The sequence below is a fragment of the Misgurnus anguillicaudatus genome, chromosome 16 (assembly GCF_027580225.2).
Source record: "Misgurnus anguillicaudatus chromosome 16, ASM2758022v2, whole genome shotgun sequence".
In the NCBI taxonomy this organism is placed as follows: Eukaryota; Metazoa; Chordata; class Actinopteri; order Cypriniformes; family Cobitidae; genus Misgurnus; species Misgurnus anguillicaudatus.
This window is the reverse complement of record NC_073352.2, coordinates 7,723,098-7,749,221: the sequence shown is the minus strand read 5'-3', so window position 1 is coordinate 7,749,221 and position 26,124 is coordinate 7,723,098. Positions and strand designations below refer to the sequence as shown.

At 37.3% G+C, this 26,124-nt stretch overlaps 1 protein-coding gene and 1 long non-coding RNA gene across 2 annotated transcripts in view; one reads left to right on the top strand and one right to left on the bottom strand.

Annotated features, from left to right (window-relative positions):
* LOC141350026 (uncharacterized) overlaps window positions 1-26,124 on the bottom strand; it is a 413,142-nt gene that overhangs the window by 58,907 nt on the left and 328,111 nt on the right. The window lies entirely within an intron of this gene.
* Window positions 21,820-26,124, top strand: part of LOC129422195 (NLR family CARD domain-containing protein 3-like) — a 113,332-nt gene continuing 109,027 nt past the window's right edge. The window contains exon 1 of the mRNA XM_073854085.1: window positions 21,820-22,107. The gene's annotated coding sequence lies outside the window, so the exon portion shown is untranslated. The remainder of the gene's footprint in view (window positions 22,108-26,124) is intronic.

The window sequence follows — 26,124 nt, the reverse complement described above, 5'->3', positions numbered from 1 at the left end:
TAATTTCCACTGTATTACTAATAAATACTTTGATGATAGATGCAGTGAGTACAACGTGCTGTTTCAAATTCAGTGTCACATCACAAAAAATGTCAAATTTACTGGTCGCACATGTGCGACTGGATGTAAAATTTAGTGGCACACTCTCAAATTTTGGTGGCAAAATGCCACCATTTGGTGGCAGTCTGGAGCCCTGAGAAAGTACAATATATGCTCGCTAGTAAGACATAACGGCAGATCACGTTGGCCAAAACACGACAAGAACCGCATTTTCAAAAGATGTTGCGGGCAAACACAGACATTTGCATCTGGACAGGATAAAATTTCTCAGAGGACCTCTGACTTTGTTAAAAACAGTAGGTAAATTGCTCTGGAATTTTTACAGAGGTCGTCAGAGAAAACACAGACATGGCCGATTCGGACGGGATTAAAAACAGAGGACGATTTTCTCAGAGGTCCCACTGTAAAACGAATCCGGTCCGAATAGGGCTTTAGCCCCCCTAAAAAGTTTGCTATGTTTGCTCCATAAACTGAACAAGGATTTGTAAATGACTCAGTCCCCTTTAAATTTCATATAAAAAATGGCAGCAGGGCAGACTTCGGCTCTTTCCCGTCTGTGACTTTCAGTGCGTTCAGCCGATATATGCAATACAGTGTAATACTTCAATAATGTGACGGAGCTCCAATAATTGATTTCCCGTTAATTGATGTATTTATTTTGATGTAAGCTGGGTTATTTTAGCTAAAGACAAGTCATACAAACTGATTTTTCTGGAGAATAGACCTTTTACGCACTTCCACATTTTTCGACTGGAAAATGTCAACAAAGTGTATTACAACTTCCTGTTATCGTAGCGGCAGACACAAAAAATAGCAGAGTCAAAGAGTCGCAGTTTCTGTAGTGTTCAAGGCTGTTAGTCTTCCAACCAGAAACAGCCCTACCTTTATAATAGTTCATAACAGTATATAATATTTATAGTAAGTGAAGAAAGTGCTGCAGCAAGAAGAGTGAACACGCAAGAATGGGAAACTTTTGCCAACCGGCATTCTGTCTGTATTAAAAGCTCTCTCTCATTGACATAAAGCATTTACCTCTCACTACTACCTCTCCCTGTAGTATATTTGATACATTAACCGCATGTAACAAGAAAACATTATGTGTTATCTCATATAGAAATACACAACTTTGCAGCAGACTGCCAGTAACATTTACCTAGTACAGCAGCTACACCAAATTACTGGTTGTTATGTTAATCTCATGCCATCTCACTTAAACATAACTTACACACGACATATTCACTGCGATGTGTTAAATCTTATATTACAAATTCACAACCCCTAGATTTACAATTAACGTAAATGGAGTTATAGCCGGTTTTGTAGCTAAAGCTTACCTTGATAATTGTGGATAAACTCCGTGTGGAAGAATTTATATCCCTTATCCAGTTTGTTCCCTTTAGTGGACGAATGTATACCCACACTCTTCATCACATCGGCGCTGGTGAACTTCGGTAGACAAGTTAGGAAATTCGGAAACACTCTAGCTGCCATTTTTCCACCAACAACAAAGCTTATACCGGAATTGCGTTTACGCTTTGTTGACGTATTTCCGTTTTTTTGTGTAAATGGTCTATGCTCCTCTGAACTGTAATGCTAAGAAAATTAGCATTAACTGATGGCACACTCTCAGCAAGTCTATCTATTGTTTCTGGAGATTGAAGAAAATGCTTCTTTAACATTTTCACTTTGTGCCTTTTTCCTTGCTCTACACACCTCCACTTTATTACCTGCTTTGTCTCTCATATTATTTCTGTGATTAACACAAACTTCCTGTTCCTGTCTAACAGATTGTAAGTCAGAATGGACATCTGACTGTTGTTTCTGATTGTATTCTTGGGAAGACATGTTATCAAGAACTCATTATAGTTGTTTGTAGGCCCTACAGCAGAGGCGATTCTAGGGTTAGAGCTTTAGGGGTGCTGAGCACCCAATGAGCTCCGCTGCCACCACCCATTCTTTTTTCCTACAGAAACCAATAATATGTCTATTGTAAAATAACTATCATTTTAACATTGGTTCAACTAACTCCAAAATCTAGATTTTTTTGGAGACCTTTCAGGCATGAAAACGGGTCAGGGGTGAAAAAAGATGAGAAGAAAATTACCCCTCTAGGGTCTGGGAGCATGCTCCCCCTTAGAATTTTTTTAAAATTACATATTTTAAAGCATCAATCTTATGAGTTTTGAGATGAATTTTTTTGCCAACCTTTTTATTTCTAATTAGTGGCAAGCTAGCACTTTTTTGCCATTAATGCCATATTAAAGTATCAGGACAAAAGGTGGGCTACAGCAGCAGTGTGGGTATGGTTTTATGTGAATATACAGTGTGTCGTTTTAAGCCTTTGCAAAATGACAAATCTCCTAATTTATAACTTTTATGCCTACAACATATGGTAGGTTTATTAATAGTTTGTTAATTTGCAGCTTTTCTTTTAACAGTCCTTTAATTGAACCATTAACGTTACCTTTACTATATGTCTAAAACAAAACACTTGTGACTCCTGCACTAAGGGTTAAAAACGTTATCCCCTTCATATTAATCTACATGTGACAAACTAAAAAAATATTTATTGTCTAGTTTTATAGTCAGACAGTTAGTGATTTCACACACATTACTTACCGGTAAGTTACTGGTGGTATACAGTGATATGTAGTTTGTTTTCACTCTGTTCCAAACGCCATGTTTTCATGACGACTGACCAGAAAAGACACACGTGACGTCATGTTTACATGACTCCCGATTGTTAAAATAAGTCTCAAATTAACGATAAATCATACAATAAACGTTAACAACGGAGACACACGTATGCAACTACCCACCACTGAGACGCACACAACTCCATGCGTCTTGCGGAAGAACATTGTAACCGGCGCTACTTCTCTCCGTTTAAGTCTATGGACGAGTCACCCAGGTACTGTGCTACTCTGCAGCGCGCGGGTACCCGCCGGACTAAAATAATCCGAAAATAAACACTTATTATACGTGTACCATGGTGATTCAGTATAAGACAAAAACACGGCTTGAAAGATTGATTCGTGATGTACTCGCTCATTATAAACATAACGTAAACATTTTGTAAGATTTGAACAAAAAAGTTGCATCAAACACTTTTAACTGATTCTCACTCTGTGTGTGTTTCATGCTGAATGACGGTCGGGCTAGCGATGCAGGTACAGAGAAGTAAAAGAAGATGATGACACCATTTGCTAAGCGGGGAGGTTTTCATTTTCTACCTTAACATATACATTTTAAACCACAAACTAGGGAGTATGTTTTGGACATTATTTAACCTTGTCAAAGACGAACGAACATTTTAGAATAAATCAATTTCTTGCTCCAAGTTTTAGGGGTGCTGAGCTCCTTTTTAGGGGTGCTGAAGCACCCCTAAAAAGGGGCTAGCCTCGCCAATGCCCTACAGCGTAGGTTATATGTCGGTTTCATATGTACTTCTGCATCATTGTCCGCGTCGACGTGCAAACACACATGCAGATTTTATAAATGCTGTTATAAAATGCACTGTGACACCACTGCTTTGCGGGGCTTATTGCTTTAATACAATGGTTACTTCATATGCATAGCAAGATTTCATAAAATAAAACACAGCAAATAAGTTGTCATTATATAAGTAAAAATATTACTCTTCCACCAAATAAAGTAGTTCCCTCTGAATCAAGTGTGGCTGCAACAGAGCGCAGTTCCCAACCAACACAGATGGAGCAAAGACACAATGAAAATATAATTAGACTGTAGTATTTATTTTCATAAATAAACATTAATCTAATTTATACATTGACATTTATATCAGGCAACTGTTGAAATATAAATCAAATATGCTTGGAAGCATACTTTAATTTCCCCGTCAGCATTTAAAAAAAAGTTGCCACCCAGTTTTAGTTTTCATTGAAAAATGAAAGAACAGACCCTCCTCTTTCAAACAAACAAACAAAATTTCATCCTATCTTCATTTCTTCTCTTATAACCTCTAAAATTTTGAGCTAAAAGCTGAGATTAACAAAAGTCCTTCACAAAAATGGTATAGAGATCAGATTCAGAGCGATGATCAAAACTTACACTGGGTTTTTAGTGTTGAGTGAATGTGTCAGAGTTTTAGTTAGGTAAGATTGCCACCTAGTGGATAATAGCGAAAATATGGATTTGAGGTAAAAATTCCTCAGGGACGCATTTTCTCTTAATTGACGAGATATCTCAACAATATTTATTGACATTTATCTGGATATCACCATTAATTGTGCAATTGTAGAAAAATAAAAAATATGATTAAAGACTATGATTATTATGTTTGTTGGTGTTTATTTTCATAAATCAATACGTAGCAACACTGGCGCAGTGATACTTAAGCTATGTAATGCGGTCTGAACCGTTGGGTTACCGGGGTATTTTATCACAGCTTAGAATGCGTTTCAACCAATCAGACTTAGGGTGCGTCTCATTTCTCTGTCTTACCCCTTCCCCTTACCCCTTCACCTCGGTTTTGCGCGTTCATGTGAGGCGAAGTGTTGTCTCAATTCTCAGTTTGATCAAGGGCTAGGGCCAAGGCATAGGGATACATAGCCCTTGAAACGAAGTGTGATAAGGAGCACACTTGAAAGAGGGGGTAAACGTTAACGTAGGAATATCTCAGGAGAGCCAGCATCAAGAAGTTTTATTGATGAACGTCGAACTGTCAAGAAGTCACACAAATGAAAGTAACGTTATTTTCTGCAATTTAATTGAGATTATATTATGACACTCAAGTTTTATGATACTTTTAATACTTTTAATGTTTTTGTTTTTTCGCTAGTTAAGGCGCTAGCTACCAGCTAAGTTATGCGCTATTTGTTGAGCTCCGCTCAGGCAATCGATACCACAACCTGAGACAATGGCATCTTCTTATTTTGTCAACGCTTGTCTGTTTACGTAGCACCCAGTTAGCGCAAGGGAAGGTGACGCAAACGGTAATCGAGTGGTGTCTCATTTTTTAGACGAACGATCTGTCTTACCCCTTTCCCCTTTACTCGGTTTTGAGGGGCAAGGGGAAGATGAAGACAAAGGGAAAGGGGTAAGACAGAGAAATGAGATTGGCCCTTAAGGAAAAGAACTGCGCATTTTATAAAATGCCTTTTATGTTGTTCTTTCTAACACATGATCTCAAACTTTCTTACACTCTTTAAGAGTCCACGTCCTATCTGGATCAATTCCAAAGTTTAATTCTGTCTAACTGATTCATGTGTTTATTCAGAATTGAGCTAAACTCATTGTCTGACCATATAGGGGTAGGAGTCCACCTTTCTCAGTTGTGGGAATTAGTCTAGGATGCCTTTTACCATTTATACCTTTTGCTGATTTCTCCTATCAACCACTGTTGTTAACCTTCCTTACAAAGTAGAGGATAGCACCAATTCTTCTCTGGCAAAGCAGAGGATTATTTATTTTCTCATATGCATGTGTTCATATCCGTGATAAACTGGTTAAACCAAACTTCTCTGGCTTAACAGAGACTAACTTAAAATTCTACTTCCCAAGCAGAGGACAACCAAACTTCTCTCTCTGAACAGAGGATGACCCAAAACTCTTCCCTTCCTAAAACAGAGGATATCCCAAATTTCTTCCCTGATAAACAAAGGAAATTCTTCTCTGCCTGAACAGAGGGTAAACCAAAATTTGTTAACAGAACCCTGCACCTGTTGTTAACACTTAACCACATGTTCTGGTTTGTAGAGGTTCTTTTGATAGATTGACACTCACGATATCAAAGTTAAAGGGGACAGAGAATGAAAAACCATTTTTACCTTGTCTTTGTTGAATAATGGTAGTCTACCCGCATTCACAAACATACAAAAAGTTCTAGACATTCTAAACATCTCAGTCTCATAGAAATTCCTCTTTTAGAAATGTCAGCCAGAAAACAGCCCAATCTGAAAAACTGATGCTTATGACATCACAGACATCTCCCTGCCCCTTCACTTTAAAATAATTGGCTACATTTTTAGAGTGGAGGCAAAGTCAGCCAATCAGTAATGAGATTGCAAGTTAAGCCAGTAGGGGGAGCCAAATAGGTGCAAAACCACTTGTTTAAATTCCCCCACCCTAATAGAGCTATTTGAGAGAGGTTTTTAGGAAGCTTCTAAGGCATTACAGACCCAAACAAAAACATTTTTGTCTACTTGTCACATCACAGAACAAGGATAAATACCCCGTTCAATCATTCTATGTCATCTTTAAGCTGAAAAATCTGTCTGGAGCGATGTTTGATGATATAATAGTTAAGAAACAATTATATTTCAACAGTTAAAGTTATTGGGGAGGATTTTCTTTTTCCGGGTGGATCATCAAGACTGTTGGTCCTCCTAGTTGTCGATCAGGAGTGTTGCGCAATTGCATTTTTTTAAAAAGTGGAGAAGGCGGTTCTTTTCTAAAATTCAAGAAAATCCTCTGCTATACCTTTAAATTTTTGCGATTTAGTAAATTTTATATATTTTTTCACTTTTTCTTAAAGTTTGTATTCGGTATATACTTATTCACTTGTTCAAGTCAGTATTCGGTACACTTGTTCACTTTTTTGCTGTCTTTATTCAGTACACTTGTTCTCTACTTGTTTGATGTGCCTTTTGTAAAGGTAGGTCAAATATTTAATCAAAATAGTTGTTGAAATATCTAAAAATGTTGTTATCTCAAAGGTTGTGCTAAAGTCTTATTACAGTACAGTATCTGATAGTTCCAGGTGTTCTTATTAGCTACAACATAACACATTTCAATGACCTAGTTTGTAAAAAGTGTTTTTATTGCTGTATTGCCTTTGGAAAGTAAATGCAATGTTCAATATCTTGTTTAAATTTTTTTGAATTATGCTTCTTTCTCTGGTGAATAAAGAGTATGACAAAAGTCCCTATTACACATGCAGTCTTTACTGGTATTTAACTAGTAAATTGCAGTTAATAGGTCATGTGTGAACAGAAACTTTCTGGTAAATTAGTGCTACCAATTTACCAGTAAGAGACATTGTAAGATTACCAGTAATTTACCGATAAGCGCTATGTGTGAAGGAAAAATTAGAATATTAGTATTTAGAAAGGACAATGTCAGAAAAAGGCGCTCTGCACTGTGATTGCAATATTACTGTACCGCTCAACGCTCTGCTCCCGCTAAGCTCCGTTCCCATGCTCTGCCCTGAAACGTCAGGTAAAGCGCACAGGCTGTCAACTGAAGGAATACATATGCCTACAAATCAAATGCTTTGGTAAAGTCACACAAATTAAACAAGGCCATGTTGCATAAAAATAAACACTGAAGTTTATAATTACTATGTTGTTGTTTTTCAGTGAGTCATATCATATATTTAAGTTTGTCAATGTGTTTTGTGGTGTTAGGAATTGTTTCTCTGCGCATTTCCACACTAACTCAAAACGTGCGTACACCACCTCCTGAGTTGGCGTAGGATTTGAGCGTGCTGTACGCCAATGTCCATATTGATCAATCTCAGTCACTGTGGTTTTGGGTGTACACTGGAAATCTGGTGTACGCACTTTTGATAAATGAGGGCATATGTCTTCTGGCTCAACATAGAACAGCTCTGTGGCAGACTTTTGCTGCTGAAGCTCCTCAAAGAGCACCCAAGCATTTGATATGTCCTTTCCTCTAGCTATGATGTCATCAGTTCTTCTTTCCACTGCTGCTCCTATCCCATCAGCAGGGCCTTTTCTGTTGCCAGACTCCAGAAAGTTCCAAGTCAGTTTCTTCCAGCCCATCTGATATGGAATGTTAGTGAAGAAGTAGAAATTCTTTTTGGAGCAGTATTGGGTGGTTGGCCATCACTGACCACATGCAGCATTGAAGCAGTGGGGTACTTATCCTTGAGGAAAGTCAGAACTTTTTATAGATGTGCCCAAATAGCACAGGGGTCATGACGAAAAGAGGAGCTGATTGAGCAGAATAAGAATAATGACACTGTTTTTGGCGTAGACCACACCAGTTTGTAGTGAGGCCTGTTTATGTGAATCTCCAAAATGTTCTGCTTGGATTTCACTGCTGTACTTACAGGACAACCTCATCATTGCTCAGATTTTCTTTAAAACCATGGAGAACACCATACTGGTGTCTGATGTTGTACACATGCTTCCCCAGTTTTTCTTTTAGTCCCATGGAAAAGTCTTCAAGAAAAGTATGCAGAGTACCATTAACCTTTTCTTTAACTGTCAAATGGACTGTGTTTTATTTCGTCAGTATCATCTTTCTTTTTCTTCAGTCTCTCCTCAGCTTTTCTCTTCCACTCATACCAAAATATTTGGGTCCCAGGGTCAAATGTTGAGATTTATAATTGCTTGTCTTTACAAATGGTACATTCCCTGTACATGCATTGCTTTGTATAGTTTGGCAAGCAGCACAAGGATACAATCAAATCTTCAAAGTTGCTGCTTTTAATGATTTTATGATAAAGCAGCTTGTCTGCCATATACTGCAGATTGGCATGGGTCTTGCAGAGGCATGTGTCTCTGTCCTTAACTGTGGGCTTTACAATCCAAAATGGACATCTCTTACAGAACTCACTTCTAGAAATCCTGATGTCAGGATACTCCTTCCTTCTTATGGAGTTTTTCGAGAGGCTCATTAAGGAATCCTTTTTGTCTTTTTCTTGGTCACAGTGTCCTTTTTTCCAGTTGATGCTGTGCTATTCTCATTTCTTTCTAAGAATTGTTTAGTTTTTCACAACGCTCTTATTGCTGAACTGAGAGACAGATATCAGAAAAAGACCAACGCATAATTTCCAAAATAATGGCAGAAAAACTTCATAATAAGGATTGAGTGCTAAAAATGGCCCAAAGGGAATTTGGCTTTTCATTAACACACATAAGAAACAAAAGAATTGCATTAGCCCAGCCACAGAAGAAATAATCAAAGTTCTTCATAGTGTGCTAGGTGCTGTTGCAATTTGCCACTTGGATTTTGTATTTGGAGAGTCAGCCTGACTCATTTCTCTCTTTAGTCTATCATACAGCTGGCTGTATTTCTGTGCCTTTCACAAAGCTTTCTTGAGATTGCTGTTACTTTCATGCAGTGCTGCATACACTTTTCAACGATTTTTTACCCTTTTCCTTACCCTCTGTTTTTGGGATTGAGATCGGCCAGGTGGTGGTGTGGGGGCAGGTCAACTTCCTATTCTGGCTACAGAGCAACATCAGGAGAGTGTGGTGGTGAAAAGGTAGGCCTGCATGTTTTTTAATCTCTCGTCTATTTCTTTGATTGGTTCTCTGTTGTTTTCTTTGTTTGTGTTGCTCACGCTTTGACAGATCTGCAATTGCTTTTACTATTCCTTTTTCTTTTTTCCTCGGGTATCTCTCCCTGCCTCTTTGAAGTCTCTCTTCGTATTTTATAGGATCAGCTTTAATTTTGTCCCTATAGGCCTGTGACCTTTCTTTTGCTGTCTTAGGTGGCATCTTAAAAATATAATAAAATCAATTAATACAGAAGTCATATAATTTAGAAATAAAAATAATGTTCACTCTTGCAATCCATTTTAAATTTTACTTTGTCACAATAAATGTAATTTCTAGAGCCCGACCGATATGCATTTTTTGGGACCGATGCCGATACAGATATTAGGGAGTAAAAAAAGACCGATAACGATATATCGGCCGATATGCTTTATGTGCATTTTATAGTACAGTACACATATACTACAGTATATTATACTACAATAGGCTACTGTACATATAATACACTATATACATTAACAGAATATACTATATATAAATACTTTTTTGCAATGATCACACCACAAATGTGGTGATCAAACACTTAAAATGACGTGACAAAGATATGTAATATAGGCAGGTGTGTTTTATAAGTTAACAATAAACTTTATTATCCAAAATGATTCTCATATAAGTGCACAAACAGTAAACTTGACTTATTATAAATAACTTTAAAACACAAACAAAACAAAATACATATAACTTAAATCATTGTCAGTTTTGACGAGAATGATGTTATATTGGGCTTATTTTAAAAAATGGAAACTTATAAAGTCATTGTTTATTAGCTTTACATTAAGTTATGTACTTCACAAAATAATTAGAAACTTACCGTTCAGACGACAATGCTTGACTTCCCGACACCATACGGATGGAGGCGTAGGTTTAATGTACTGCACAACGTTTGTATGATGCAAACCCACAGTGTTCTGCTGGGACTTTAAACTTTTATCAAACTAAAGCGTCTGCTCTCCGCCTCTTTTATTTAGCGAGGGTGTAAAGTTGCGCGAGCTTATTTAATCAATTGCTTTGAAATGAGAATGTTTGGTAACAGCACAAGCAGCTGTACTCCCACAGACTGCGCGTCAGTTTATACGCGTCCTTTCTCCCGCTGGTGTTTTAAACAACTCGCAAGTGGACAAAAGAGACGGATTAAAAACACCAAAACTAAACGGGAATGTGTCTCTCTCGCCCACTTATAATCCAATCGACCAAAGCGCGTCTTAAGACCAGCTGTAAAATGTTGTGAAGAAACCGCGTGACTGCCGCCACCTGAACTGAGAGACTGACTGACTGAAGTGAAGGGGGTGGGGGATTGGCTGATGTCACTACAGTGAGTGACCTGAGTCGCCATTAGCAACCAGTAGGGCGCGCTCTGCTGGACAAACAAGTACTTGCATCTTTCAAAAGCATTTAATGTTTTCTGTAATGAACGTTCATATCGGCTTCATATCTGCGGCTTATACGCCGATACAGATATATCTGCGACATGCTCATATCGGCCGATAAAATCGGCAAAACGATAAATCGGTCGGGCTCTAGTAATTTCCACCATATGCTGTCATTTTCACCACAGAGGACCGTGTGGTGGAAATGACTGTGCAGGGTGTCCGCGTGGTAGTAAAAGGTAGTAAAAAGAATCTACCAATTTAAGGCCCTTGAAAGGTAGTAAAAGATAAAACAGACGGAATTTGACATGGTATTAAAAATTTTTTTGCTTAATATTTGTGTATCCGTGTTTTAACTAAATCTAGCATAGTTTAAAAATATATACGATGCAACAGGACCTGAGTGAGTCGGAGTTCAGCAGTCCGTGCAGATTGAGCGCACACACTTAACTCGTAGTATTTGCTCATTTGAGGTTACGCACCCACGTCACATTGCTGTGCGCCGCAGTTTTAAATTAAGTGATTTTAAGCCGTTGAAACACAATCAACAGTGCTACAGTATGCGCGTGCTGTTTCTGTTAGAGAGGATCGTACAAGCCGCTCATCCGCTACATTGAGCTTGTAAGTATTTTTGCCGCTGTATTAGCCTTAAATACACATATACGTCAAAATTCCTGTCTTTTGCAAATGTCCTCATAAACACGACAATATAGGTCTTAAGAGAAAGTAAACCGCTATAAGAGAAAACGCATGTATAACAGTATATTAGATCTGGACTTTGGTCGTAAGGAGAAGTTACCTAATTTTGCTCCTGTCTGTCGCTCATGTTAATCAAACAGCATTGAGAGAAAATCTCTCACTGCTCTTAACTAAATCACTTTTCTACCTTTAATAAGATTTGTAGGTTGAATTGTACAGGAGTTTGATTTGAGTTTGTTGTTCAGGGTTCATATTCATAATGTATAAGAGCTATGACTGTGAACAACAAACCCTAAATTATTTGTTTATGTGTACTGAATAATATAAAATACAAATTTCTGTAACACTTTACAAAAAGTTTGTATTTGTACTAGGGCTGTCAAAATAACACGTTAATTTCAATTAATTAATCTTAGAAAAAATAACGCGTTAAAAAAAATAATGCAGATTAATCCATTCCGTATTGACCTTTGAACCTGGAGACATTCTAGCCACCATTCGACTGTCAATTTTCATATGATAGAGTTTGTCCACTCTAAAGTATACTCTAAAAACAAACGGTGCTATATAGCACCAAAAGTGGTTCTTTGCTCGTAATCATAGAAGAACCGTTTTTAGTGCCATATAGCACCGGTGAAGCACCTGTGTAGAACCATATAGTGCTATGTAGAAACAAATGTGGTGCTATAGTGGTTCTATATGGCCCCTATATGGTTCTACACAGGTGCTTCACCGGTGCTTCACCGGTGCTATATGGCACTAAAAACGGTTCTTCTATGGTTACGATTCAAATCAACAGTTTTGGTTCTATATAGCACCGTTTGTTTTTTTAGAGTGTACCACATCATACAAAGCACATGGATTAAAGTTCCCTGTCTTTAGATGGATTTCCGTCAATTGCAAAATTATTAAATTCACTTTTCATAAAAACGACATGCATTCACCGTTTTATGTGGGATGTGATCAAAGCCTGGAGTGGAGCAAAATCACGTTCCTCTCTCCACTGTAACTGTGGGTTTACACTAAATGCGAACCGTGCAATCACATCGCGTTGCTCGCTCTAGATTACTCGCGGGATTTAACTTTGCATCATGCAAATTTTTCGCTCGAGTTGAATATTTTCAACTTGGGCAAAGACGTGTTTTAAGGCGAATAGCGCATGTTTTCACGGCAAACGCGCCGCCCATATCGCGTCATTCGCATCGCTCCACGCGAGGACAGGTCTAATCGCGTCTTTGCATTGACTTTGTATGTAATCTACTCAAGCAAATCGTTGAACTCGCATCTGGTGTAAACCCACAGTAAGCGTTCTGTAATCACTACGCACCGGATCCACTCCGGGTTTTCTGGCTGTAACACGTTAAGCTGAGGTAAATCTTTATTTCAGCTAGCATGGACAAACTTATAATGCAGGAAGGCTCCGATGTTTTGGAGATCGATAAAGGTGTAAAAAACCAAAGGAGATTGACTTGGCTTAGCGAAATGATGAAGATTGGCAAGCCTTTCAGTTCGTGGGATAGGAAAATCAAACAGCTAGGTAACTTACGTGTCTTTACACAGTATAGGTGTCCTGTATTTTGTAGGTAAATGATTTCTCTCGTTTGTGATTACTCGCGTCCCGTTTTTGACTGCTATGTTGATCTAACCATTGGCTGATACAAGGGTTTGTTAAACTCGTGAGTACACTTCATGTGGCGCCATAAGAACCAAGAGGCAGATGACATCCAAATACCGTGAGAGCAGTTTGAGAAATCATAACAGAAGACTGCTTCAGAAATGGTTTTGCTTTACTTTGATGTCATCCACCTGTCGGTTCTTGCAGTTGCTTTTGCAAATTTTGGATCCGGACTTTGGGCTTAAAAGGGAAGTTACCTAATTTTGCTTCTATCTGTCACTAATGTTAATCAAACAATTAATCTCTCACTGCTTTTGACTAAATCACTTTTATACCTTTAATGTTAATAAAATATACACATTATTGTTTATTATCCTTATTTCATCACTGACTGTTTATCTTCAGTGAGCGTGAATTTTGTTATTGTGTAATATACCCTTGTACATTAGCAAATGCTACAATTAATACGATTTACAATTAATAAATAATTAATAAAAGATTATTTAAAAGTAGTGATATTCATGTTTTCTTTTTATATAGTGACTGAGTGTATGTAGTGTTTCGCCCTAATCTGAAATGCCCTGCAAACTACAGCTGATTTTTTTTATTTAAGGTTTGTTCAATTGCACAAAAAAGCCCTGCAATTGAAGTATTACAGAGCTCTGGGTCACAGCTTTCCCTGTCACTACACAAAATCAATGCTAGTTTGCCGACAGTCAAGCTGCAACTTTCGCCTATCCCTCGACCCTAAAATATTTATGTGAGTTGAGTTGGGGTGGGTCTCCTCAGACGTCATACTTTCACTTTTGCTTTTGAAAGTCCCTGATGCACATATAGGTGTTGTAGCTTGCACAATATAGCTCTGGCATCCTGTTTATGTTCTCACCTCCACTGGCCGAGCTGACTTTCTGTAACTCAACAAGTGAAACACACACACACACACACACACACACACAGCACAGCACAGTGACCTCTAAAGGTAAAACGTTATAAGCCCTACGCAGTAGATTCATATGTAAGCTTTGATCATGCACAGCAAATTAGACTATTAATAATAACTACAACTAATTTTAATGGTAAAATGCTAAATATTAATACTCATAGCTGCTTTGTACGCTTTATAATACTGATGATTAGAAACAACATAAATGTTAATATGCAAGGATATATTAATGATGATTAAAAGCAATATAAAAGTTAATAATGCAAGGATATAATGATGACGTGGGGAATGTTTTCTTTTTCCTTCACTAACTCCTTTTCTGAATACCAAAATCCCAGATGGCCAGAAAGTAAAGTCTTTTATGAATTGTTAAAGGTATGTCATGAACGTCATGAGCATGGAGAATATAGTGTATACAGTGAGTTTATAAAGTAAAGCTTAAATGTGAGATATGAATAACTAGCGCTGAACTATTAATTAAGCATTAAAACATACACTACCAGCCAAAAGTATCTAATATTATAACATATGAATATAAAGTGTATTTTACATAAGACATCTGCAATCACAGATAGGAATCTGAAATTCTAAAATTAAAGGGCATTTTGCACGAGATACCCAGATTACAAATTAAATTCTAAATTATTTCACGTGATATTCTGGCAAAATGTAAGTAATCTTCTATCTGACTCTTTGAGGCAGTTTCCCTGACAGGGATTAGACTAGTCCTAAATAAATGTAAAAGCTGCCCAAACTGAAAACAACTTGAACTGACATATGTTAAAATACATCAGTGCCCTTATAGTAATGTTTTTGCTAAGGCATGTTTGTTCAAACAAGTCATATTTCCTAATTAAATTACGGCCTAGTCCTGGCTTAAACTAATCCCTGTCCGGAAAACCACCCCTTTAAGTTTAATATTTACTGTGAAAAACTATTGATAGCATTTCTAGTGAAACATTTGCATTTTTTTGTATGTGTTTGATTACTGTAAAGATGCTCGTTATTTATAATTCAAATATAATTCAGTCATTGCCTGATTGGGCAGCAAAGCAACACGTCAGCTGCCTAAGTTTTCGGATGCAGCCGACGAATCTGGTTAATGCTAACTGGCCAACGCAATTGCCATAAAAAAAAACTTTGACCATTGAGGAACCTGCATGCCCCATTCTCTTGCAGCACGCCTCCACCTTTTGACACACCCATTATTTCAACTGCAGCTACACATACTGGGTCACGCCTAGACACAGTGATAATACCTCATATAGCTATGTCCCATGATGGCAATGATTTACTAATAACAAATACAAATGAAGATAAATGTAATGTTACATTTTCAACACCCAGTTAACTGATCAACACCCACAACTGATCTTTTGTTAGTCACATGTGACCAACCCATACCTAAATCAACAGATTTTAATCTTTAAAAAAGTTAAAATCTTTCAGAATACAATCACTTTTTATATTGAAAATATGTTTTCTTGGGTGTTTTTCACAAACACAACGAAAGGGTTGTGAATTTGCCCACAGTGTATTGAGTTTTTGCTAAATTTTCAAAGCATTTTCCCAAAAGTCAAAAGAGGTTTCACCAAAAATCATTCCATTTGCTGAAACACAGAGGAAGTTGTGGCCAAATTAAGACTCAAAAGCAACCCATAGTGAACGAAAACATCCCCAACATAACATAAGGCAGGGCTCCAGACTAACAATTGAAAGAGGTTGCACTGGCGCCACCAAGTTGTACAGCTGGTGGCGCAGGGCTTAATTTGGTGGCACCAGTCACTGGGTGGTCCAAAAACAAAAAAATAAACACTAAAACTAAGTCCAAACATGTTTAATGCATTAATAAATTCATTACAAATAAAAATAATTGTATTCTTTATATACATCAAATTTTTTAGACTTTACCATACTCTTAACATATGCCTTAAGCCCGGGATACACTGCATGATTATTGGCTGTCCCAGATGAAAGATTGCCATCGTGAAACAATCGTCGCGATTTCTGTGATTGTGGCTTTTCATCGGTGGTCCTATGTCGTACAGTGAGAGAGGTTTAAAGAGGGCCGTTTTCCCGGTCTTGCGTCCAAAGATAGCCTACAATAGTTTTCTGACAGTGTCAGAAATTCAGCATGAAAAATGCACAGTGTGTTTACTACTGCGACCTGTGCGGTGGTATTTGTTTACCAAGAGCACATGCTGGTGACGTTGCGCTAACGTTTGACGCAACCGTTGAAGCTTCCGTGTCATCATCGTACAGTCTACATGCCTGTCGTACACGAGTTTAAACAATCCATGTCGTATTCCAGGCTTAACTGTAAACCATTAAACCTACAATCAACTTTTTATTACTTTGTTGTAAAAGCTTTACGCTACTTTACCAGACTTGAGTAAAGAAATCATATTCTTGTGCTGTAATCACTACAAAATGTCTCCATGCACTCTGAAGATATCATTTTTCCAGGACTTGTAAACTCTAATCTGAGGTACTGAGCACAATGTTTTACATCTTTTCTGACTTCTAGCTTGAATACGCAGTGTACAGCGCCATCTTTAGATTTTTATTGATAAAACTAAAGCAGCTTATCTTCGCCTCTTTCATTAGTTTCATTTCGCAAAAGTGTGGAACATAGAGATGTGTGGAACACCCAAATGAGAGACACATCCTGTGTTTATCATATAACTGTGATATGTAACGTTACATGTATGTAAGAGCAACCTCACAAACACAATAGAAATATACAAAATTATTGATAAGGTCTTACCAGCCGCAGTTTAGATTCTGATGTTTTTTAAAACATTTCCCTACATGTAATGACGGGTAATGAAGCTGTCCAATCATAGCAGGGGGCGTTTACGTCCAGGTCTTTAATGCGACCCGCCCCTTCAAACGAACCATTTCTCCAGAGAGCCACTAATCCATGTTACAAAATAGCCTATTACTTATTGCTTTTGATGTTTTTGAATGTAAAAAAGTAGAGAGCTTAATGATTTGCGCCCAGTCGCACTCACTTCTACAGTAATGAAATGTCTTGAGAAAATAGTTTTAAAACATCTGCTTTGTGAGGTATCACACTCATTAGACCCTGACCAATATAATGTTTATGATAAACAAAATAATGTTTATGAGCATTTTGAACATCCAGGGAGCCTGGTTAGAATTGTGTTTATTGATTTTAGCAGTGTTTTAAACACAATTCAACCACATCTGATGGTGAGAAAATTACTACACCTCACTCTAAAAACAAACGGTGCTAAATAGCACCAAAAGTGGTTCTTTGCTCGTAATCATAGAAGAACCGTTTTTAGTGCCATATAGCACCGGTGGAGCATTTTTTTGTAATTAAATGCCCTTTTGTGAAGGCCTGCCCAATCTAACTATTAGTAAAATTAATAAAAAATAATTTAGCCGCAAATAAAATTAGTCACATGATGACGTATTGACCTTTCATTGGACAATCTCTTTAGGGATGATCACTAGTTCACAGCGCTAGCAGCGCCCACACGTGCACGACACGGTGCGCAGTACAGGGAGGATCCCCCTCGAGCCGGCATTGAACCGAAGCGGTATACTTGTTATATTATTATTATATTACAAGAACAACGTGAGGAGAGCATGCACAGCTTTTGTTTATTGCTGTCTGTGTGTATTAACATCTCTAGAACGTTAGATGCCAACAGGTCTCTCAAGTCTCACGCATTCGGCGTGAGACACACGCATTTCAGCCATCACATGTCACACCTTGCATTTCTCACGCTGAAAAGAAAACATTCTTCCCATATAAAAACAATGGATGAAGCAAAGGCAGGGACGTTCTCTGCCGGGAGTTCATACAGGTAGCTGTCTCGAGTTTTTAGAGGTGCTCAACTTCACGCAGCAATGCAAGAACCGAAACGCACATGACATCAAAGTACCGCGAGAAGTATTCGGGAAATCATACGGAGGAGTTTGATTTCAAATCGCTCTCGTGCTGTTCTAATGTCATCCACCTGTCACGCGGATTTTGTTGGAAGAGCAAGATCCGATGAATGATAAATTTTTGTATCTCATTGAATTTACGATTCCTGGACTCGCCTTTAATAAAAGACAATGGGAGCTGATGTTGGGTAATGAATGAAAGGAGATGAATGTCATTATTTTATTGCCCTGTCATCAAGGCATCAAAGTGTGCAAAAACACAACACAAACACGATTCAAAACTAAAATATGTAGGCTACTCTCTTTGTATACAAATTTCGAACAGGATTAGAATAGAATAGAATTATATTTTAAATATGACAACAAAAACACAAGCCTGTAAACTTAATAATATCTTAATGTCACAATGCAATATATAATATCATATAATTTCAAAACTGCATATACTGTTGACACACACAAACACAAAATGAAATGCACTGTAAGTCGTTTTGGATAAAAGTGGCTGCCAAATGCATAAATATATAGATATAAAACTTAGTCTATAGATTTTTCTGCCTCACTCTATTTGCAAGGAAAATAAAGAAAAACGTTAGACATAAAATCATCTTTCTATTCTGTATTATTTTATTATTTGTTTCAGTTGTGTGCTTGCGTGTCAGCGAGCAAAGTGCTCTTTTTATTCTTTGAGCACCTGCCCCTCCAATGGTCTCTGCACGGCCCTGACGAGATATCTCGTCAATCAAGAGAAAACGCTTCCCCGCCAATGAGGAGTATTTCAGTCTTTCCGCAATACTGCTATTATCCACTAGGTGGCGCCCTTCCGCAACTTTTTAAAACCGAAAGTATTGCCCTATGGCAAGCTGCTGCATGTCTGTGTCTGTTTTAAAAATCGCTCTGAATGGAATCTCTATGAAAAGTCCGTCACAAAAATTGAATTATCTCTGCTTTTTGCTCAAAATGTGTTTTTTGCAGAAACCTACCCATATTCAAAAGCATGATTACAAAAGAACTACTGAAGGTAGGATGAAACGGGGTTTTTTTTAAAGCAGAGGGTCTGTTATTTCATTTGGTATATTGTATGTTTATATATTTGAAGAAGGCATTTTCTGGAAGGCATTAAACTTTTGTGAAAATCATGAAAAACCCTGGCGCTGGCTGGCAACTTTTTAAAAAAAATGCTGGCGGTAAAAGAGTTAAGCTGCCTCTTGATTATTTTCACCTGTAAAAGCCCTGAAACATCAGTCCTGCTGAATCGCCTGCAGACTAACAACACAAACAGGTAAGAGAGTAAAATAATCATCATTTACTGTTAAAAACTTTTTGAAAATTAAAGTTTTGTGTGCTCTTATTGTACTTTATATCTTTTATAACAGGTAAACTTTATACTGTAAGCTTCATTCCCTTTATAACAGGTAAGCTTTATACTGTTTTAAATGATATATTTAGAGGACTCTGCTTTAACAATGATTTAGGATAATGATTTGTTAAAGTGTTAAAAAGCATATACATGTATAGCCTGGTCCAATCAGACTCTCGTACATTCATTTCATTTGTGCAGAGAGTCTGGCCACGCTCCATTGCAAAGCATTACTTCTGTTAAGGAGGGTCCTCTGTTGAAGTTTAAAACTATTGGATCTGCCCAGAGTCACTCAGGATTTGCCATACGCAATCGCTAACGTTTGGTCATGACGTATATCATGCACTGAAACCGGCGGGAAACAAGATGTAAGAATAATCAGACAAACAAAACTTAGCAAACATTGTTCTTGCTCCGGCTTTAACTTCTGTATATTCGTCAGTTCTGCAACACCGGACCGAATAGCTTTTCTCACGTTTTTATCCGTTTTTATGCCATTACTGAACTACAACTCAAACTGACGCACGACCTCAACGTCATCGTTCTTAGCCACCCCCATCTGTTCGCTGATTGGTCCTGCAGATTTTTGCAGGAGAAAACGAAACTCTACAGAGCAGACCCAGACGTAGTACTGAAGCGAAATGAAAATTAAGCGGAAGCACGTAGGAGGGCGAAGCCAGGCTAATACATGTATATTGTACATTAAGTTTATTAAACTAATTAATTATGACAAGAATGTGGTACAACATGTGTTTAGTTTTTTTATATATATTTCAGATGTAATCTTGCTTATGCTGGGAGTCAAGGCAGTGCGTATGACTGCTTGATATGAGAGACACATCCTGTTTTTAAAGGTGATGTATGCATGTTTCTTTCAATGCTGACATTAAAATAATAGTTATTTACTGTTAAAACATTTGGTAGATTTTGTGTGCGTTCTTGTGGCACATTTACTTGTAAAAGCAGAATTACTTATTATTATTTTTTGTCTATCTCTTGTAGGTGAATTGTGAGTGAAACTTTGAAAAGTTGGATAGCTGCAGGTTGGCCATTGGCTTGTTAACGTTGGTTTATGTGAATTCAGTCACACATTCATGGGTAAGAGAGACATTGTGGTAATTTATGAATAAATCTTTCACCAAGAATTTACCTAATTTACTGACAAAACATGTATTGACCAGAAACATTTTTTAAACTTCTGTCAAATGTTTTACAGACAGTATGTAAGCAAACGCCATGCAGGCTAATATTAACTTATGTCTTATATGTCTTAAATATGTCTTATCGTTTCACCCATCACTAACAGACCCAAATCATGTGAGATCTTTCTCTGAAGATCAATCTGAGAACCAACAGCAGGGATGCTCGAAAAACAAAATTGCACTTTTGATCTGCATTGTCTGGGGTTACAACTTTAACAGTAAGTGGAGCCCTATGTTTCCACGATGCGGAAAACTCAGACGCAATTACAGAATCCAAACATAAAAATGGAATTTACTGTACAATGAGGAATATCACGGAATTTGGCAAAATTTGGATTCAATCATTTTTAAAACTTATCATAACTAATTTTCAAATGTTAGATTTTTTAAAGTGGTTTTATTAATCTGTAAATTAAATGACAGAAATGAGAATTATTTTTCTTTTGTGTAATGTGTTGCAAACAATGACAAGCGTTGCCTCATCAGAGTGCAAGCAGGTTTCGTCAAAGCCCAGAATACAGCAGAAAAAAAGATACAGTATACTTTCTTCCCGCATCTGCATTCCGCACAGCTTTGAAAGTATACTTCAGGACAAGATTAAGAAAAGTAGATCCATCACTGAAGTAAATATAGTGAATGCGTTCAAAAAGCTTAGGCAGTTGACTTGTTGCCCCGCTGCCTTATGAGGCAATGAATGCGGCGGCATGAAGGCAGCTCAGAGAAACACACTCGAACAGACTTCATAGACAGCGTTAAGGAAATCTGTTTAAAATATAAACAGAGATAAAATTGATAAGATATGATTTTTAATTACTGAAATTTAATTTAACCATTAAATTCAGAAAAATAAAAACGGACAACATAGAATTTGAGAATAAATAAAACTGAAATTGTGAAAAAAAATGTAATTTCATATTGCCCTAAGTTAGTGATTTTAATAAACTGCTATGGGGTCTTTGTGGTATATTGGCAATGAAATTCTGAGATGTGTTTTTAGGGCATGTCAGTGGAAAATTTTGGGGAAGATTATTTAATTTTGGAATCTTATTTTTTGTATTTTTTATTTCATTATATATGTGTATATATATATATATATATATATATATATATATATATATATATATATATATATATATATATATATATATATATATATATATATATATATATATATATATATATATATATAATAAATAAACAAAAATAAAATGCTTTTATAATTCAAGCATCATCCGTTTTATGCCTCTCCTCCTATTATCAGGTTTTCCCACCCCTGTTATAACTGCTAATTTAAGCAGAGCAAAATCTTGATTTTTTTAAGGAAGGAATGTGTGGTGTATAGTGTTAATATGTATTAATGTATCTTTACTTACCTCTAGAGAGCGATGTTTTTCCTGTTGTGTGATTTGCCTACAAGATAAAGGAAAGACAAAATATAAGATTATAAACTACATCTGTCACTTTGAGTTTCTCAGAAAGTTTCGATTTACTGGATTATTCACATACAGGTAAAAATATTACTGGTGTTTGTTTACCCTGCTGGTCATGATTGTGGATTTACCATAAAGTCATGTTTTTCATCTCCTCACGTGTGAGATGAAAGTGAAACTATCTTAACAGGATCCATTTCGTGTTGTAAGGACCTAAACAACATTTAGAGAGAAAAACACAGTGAGTATTTTCATTTCTACTATACTGACTCTATTAATGATCTGATTTAACTTTTATTTTCCTTAAACAGATTCATAGATTTCATTTTCAAGAAATGTGTTAACATGCTTATTAAGATTGTACAGAGTAGAAACTTTCACTGTCTGTTTAATGGCACATTATAATTATAATCTTTGGTATCAGAGGTTTAAATTTCAGTGTATTTGATCACATGATCAATGTAAATTACAATTCTGTACAAAACTTGCTAACCCATACTGAAACAGGTGCTAGGAAATGCATTTTTAAATACTTTGACTTGACTTGGTATTCATTAGACTTTTTAATTTGACATCTAAACTGGATTGAACTTAGCACTTGAGAACGCTTTCTATACGAGCTACTTAATGAACATTTGTTGTTCATTTACGTGGGTTTCCTTAAAGCCACCTTTCCGCTGCACACGACAAACCACGGCCGATAAACCGAAAGTCATTCATTTCCTATGTAGAGTCATATCAAGCAGCAAAGGGGCTGCGTGAGCTGCCGACCATCTGCGGATGCATAAATATCAGATTTGTTTTGACGGTTGGATCCGTTAAAAAATTAGAACTTGTGCGACTAAACCGCATGCGATATGCCGACCCGAAGTGATGTATTTCATTATATTCCAATCATAAACTGTTTGTGAGGTGAAAATTATTAATCCTTTTTGTTTAACTTTATTAGTAACACTTGAATCCCTAAAAAACCTTTTAAATACTGATAAGTAATACATTATCAATGTAATTTGTGTATGTTATTATTTTAATCTTGTCTTCATATGTTCTCTCAAAGAATATTGGCAATATGTCATATATGCATAGTTTTTTATTGTTTAATTTATTTGCATTCATTTATGTATTCCACCATGGTAAACATATTAGAATGAAGCCTCTTGCGCTGGAATGAGCTTCTCTCCCATAAACGATTAAACTGAAACTTCATTATGACTGCCACTAGAGGGCGAACTCCACTGTCGTTTCCGTAGGTCGTGTGCGGTGGAAAGCCGCCTTTCCACTGCACACGACAACTGATAAGCCGGAAGTCATTCATTTCTTTAGGAGTGTCGCAAAGGGGTTGCGTGAGGTTCCGACCATCTGCAGATGCGTAAATATCGGGTCCGTTTTGAGCATTGGATCCGTTAAAAATTTTGAACTTGTGTGGCTAAACCGCATGCGATATGCCGACCGGAAGTTATGTATTTCATTATATTGCAATCACAAACTGTGTGTGAGGTGAACATGATTAATCCTTTTGGTTTAACTTTATTAGTAAAACTTGAATCCTTAAAAAAAACCTTTTGATTACTGAAAAGTTATACATTATTAATTTTATTTGTTTGTTATTTTTTTAATCTTGTCTTCATATGTTTTCTCCAAAAAATATTGCCAATCTTCGTCATATATGCATAGCTGTTTATTGTTTCATTCATTTGCGTTCATTTATTTATTTATATTTATTCCACCATGGTAAACATATTAGAATGAAGCCTCTTGCGCTGGAATGATCTTCTCTCCCATGCGATTAAACTGAAACTTCAGTACGACTGCCACTAGGGGCGAACTCCGACTGTCGTTTCCGTTGGTCGTGTGCAGTGGAAAGACGGCTGAGAGGTGGCTAAAGATGTACGTAAAATGATCGCTCACAACTGGGTTTAAAGCCGCCTTTCCACTGCACACGACAAACGACGGCCGATAAACCGGAAGTCATTAATTTCCTATTGAGAGTCGCAAAGCGGCTGCGTGAGGTGCCGACCATCTGCGGATGCATACATTTCAGATCCGTTTTGAGCGTTGGATCCGTTAAAAAAATTGAACTTGTGCGACTAAACCGCATGTGATATGCTGACTGGAAGTGATGTATTTCATTGTATTCCAACCACAAACTGTGTGTGAGGTGAAAAATAATTAATCCTTTTTGTTTAAAGGTAAGATAACAGATTTAATCCTGAAACATTTTTAGTTATGCTGGTTAAAAGTCTCCTCACATCCTGATAGCAATCACTATGTAAAGTTGTTTAAATTTATTTATAGAAATTTATGTCATCTGTAAAAGGCGTAGGACCAAAAAATGTTCAACCAATTATAGATGGGTTGCACAGCGACGTCATCACTGTTTGCGCGCGCAACCAAGTGGCAGAAAGAAGAGACGTGCCTTGTGTTGTAAGCTAGTAGCGGTGTCTGTAAGTCAAAATGCCAAGGAGTTGTTGCGTGGATAATAGTACCAACAGAGCCAGTGCTGGGTGTCTGATGTTAACATACCAGTAGATGCAACTATTACGTTACTAGCCTAACATTATAATTCATACATGTATCAGAGTAACACTGCAAAAATAAAGACAGAAAAACAGATCCAACTAAAATCAAGTTTTATTTATATACAAACAATAAAGAATGCTTCAATAATTAAGATGTTGCAGTAGCGGACCAGCTCACCAATCGGGCGTTCTGCCTCCTGGATGCACACGCATAGCCTGGAGGAATTCGAGGATGCTACGTCATCAACGTCCGTCGAAGGACTGTTCCAATGTTTAGGATCCTCAGAATTTCAGCCAAGGACTGAGTCCTTCGTTCGAAAAATATCCCATATACAGGAAGGATGCATATGTGTATTCTTTGCGGTCTTGGCGTGCTGAAATTATCCTATGCACGCAGCACCGAAAGCACACCTTTCATTGACGCAATGATGTGCACTTGCTAGCCTGTTCGATTTATGTGTTCTCTGAATTCATTGCGTCAATGAAAGGTGTGCTTTCGGCGCTGCGCGCATAGGATTGTGGGTGATTTCAGCGCGCAAAGAGTGCAAAGGATACACATATGCATCCTTTCATGTATATGGGATATTTTTCAAACGAAGGACTCAGTCCTTGGCTGAAATTCCGAGGATCCTTGACATTGGAACAGTCCTTCGATGGACGTCGATGACGTAGCATCCTCGAAATTCTTGCTTCTGAGGATCCTTCCTTAACATTGAGAAATGGCTCCAGACGTAGTACTGAAGCGAAGTGAAAATGAAGCGGACGCATGTAGGAGGGCGGAGCCAGGCTAGCGCGCGCACCCTGTAATGTTTGTAAACCGGCAACCCGTCTATAGATTTTGGTTCGAACGGACGTTGCCTTTTTTGTCTTTTATCTGTAAGCGTAATTTGAATGCCCACCGCGCAGCGAGTTCACGAAGACACCATACGTCATCGGCGCTTTCACGTGCGCTCACCTCCTGTAAACATGGCAAAGAATGGCAAACTTTTCTGCTGAATTGACAACCTGCACAGGAGCCACAAAACGAAACACATGTTTTATAACAAGAACAGCAACCAGTCTGGATCAGCAAAGAGCAAAAATCCAGATTAACATTGGTAACTTTACTGCTTTACCACGAGATGCAAACAGCTGCAGTCTGAAAGGGTTGTTGCACTGTTTATTTTGGTAAGGTAGGTACGCGATATGTTTGTATTAAGATGGATTCAGATATTCTACTTTGAAACATTGTGTTGCTTATGAAATTTGTGTTCGTTTATTAATTAGCGTAACAATATAAGTTACTACATCTACACAACCAAAAGTGTGCTTAAACTAATTCTGATGTAAACACGTTGTTTATGTTGGTTATTTTGGAAATGTTATTCACTTTGTACTGCAAAATTTTCTCACTGGTGAATGAGACATGAGATAAGACCATCTGATCTGTGCGTGTTCATGTGTTTTGAAAGAGACGTGACTTTGGACGGCGATTTGACTGGAGGGTGGGATCGTGATTTCATTGCTAGGCAGCCACCGTTTGCATTTTTCAAAATGTGATACCCTACCTTGAACTTTATTAGTAACACTTGAATCCTTAAAAAAACCCTTTTGATTACTGATAAGTAATACATTATTAATTTAATTTGTGTACGTTATTATTTTAATCCAGTCTTCATATGTTTTCTCCAAAAAATAGTGGCAATTTTTGTCATATATGCATAGCTGTTATTGTTTCATTCATTTGCATTCATTTAAAA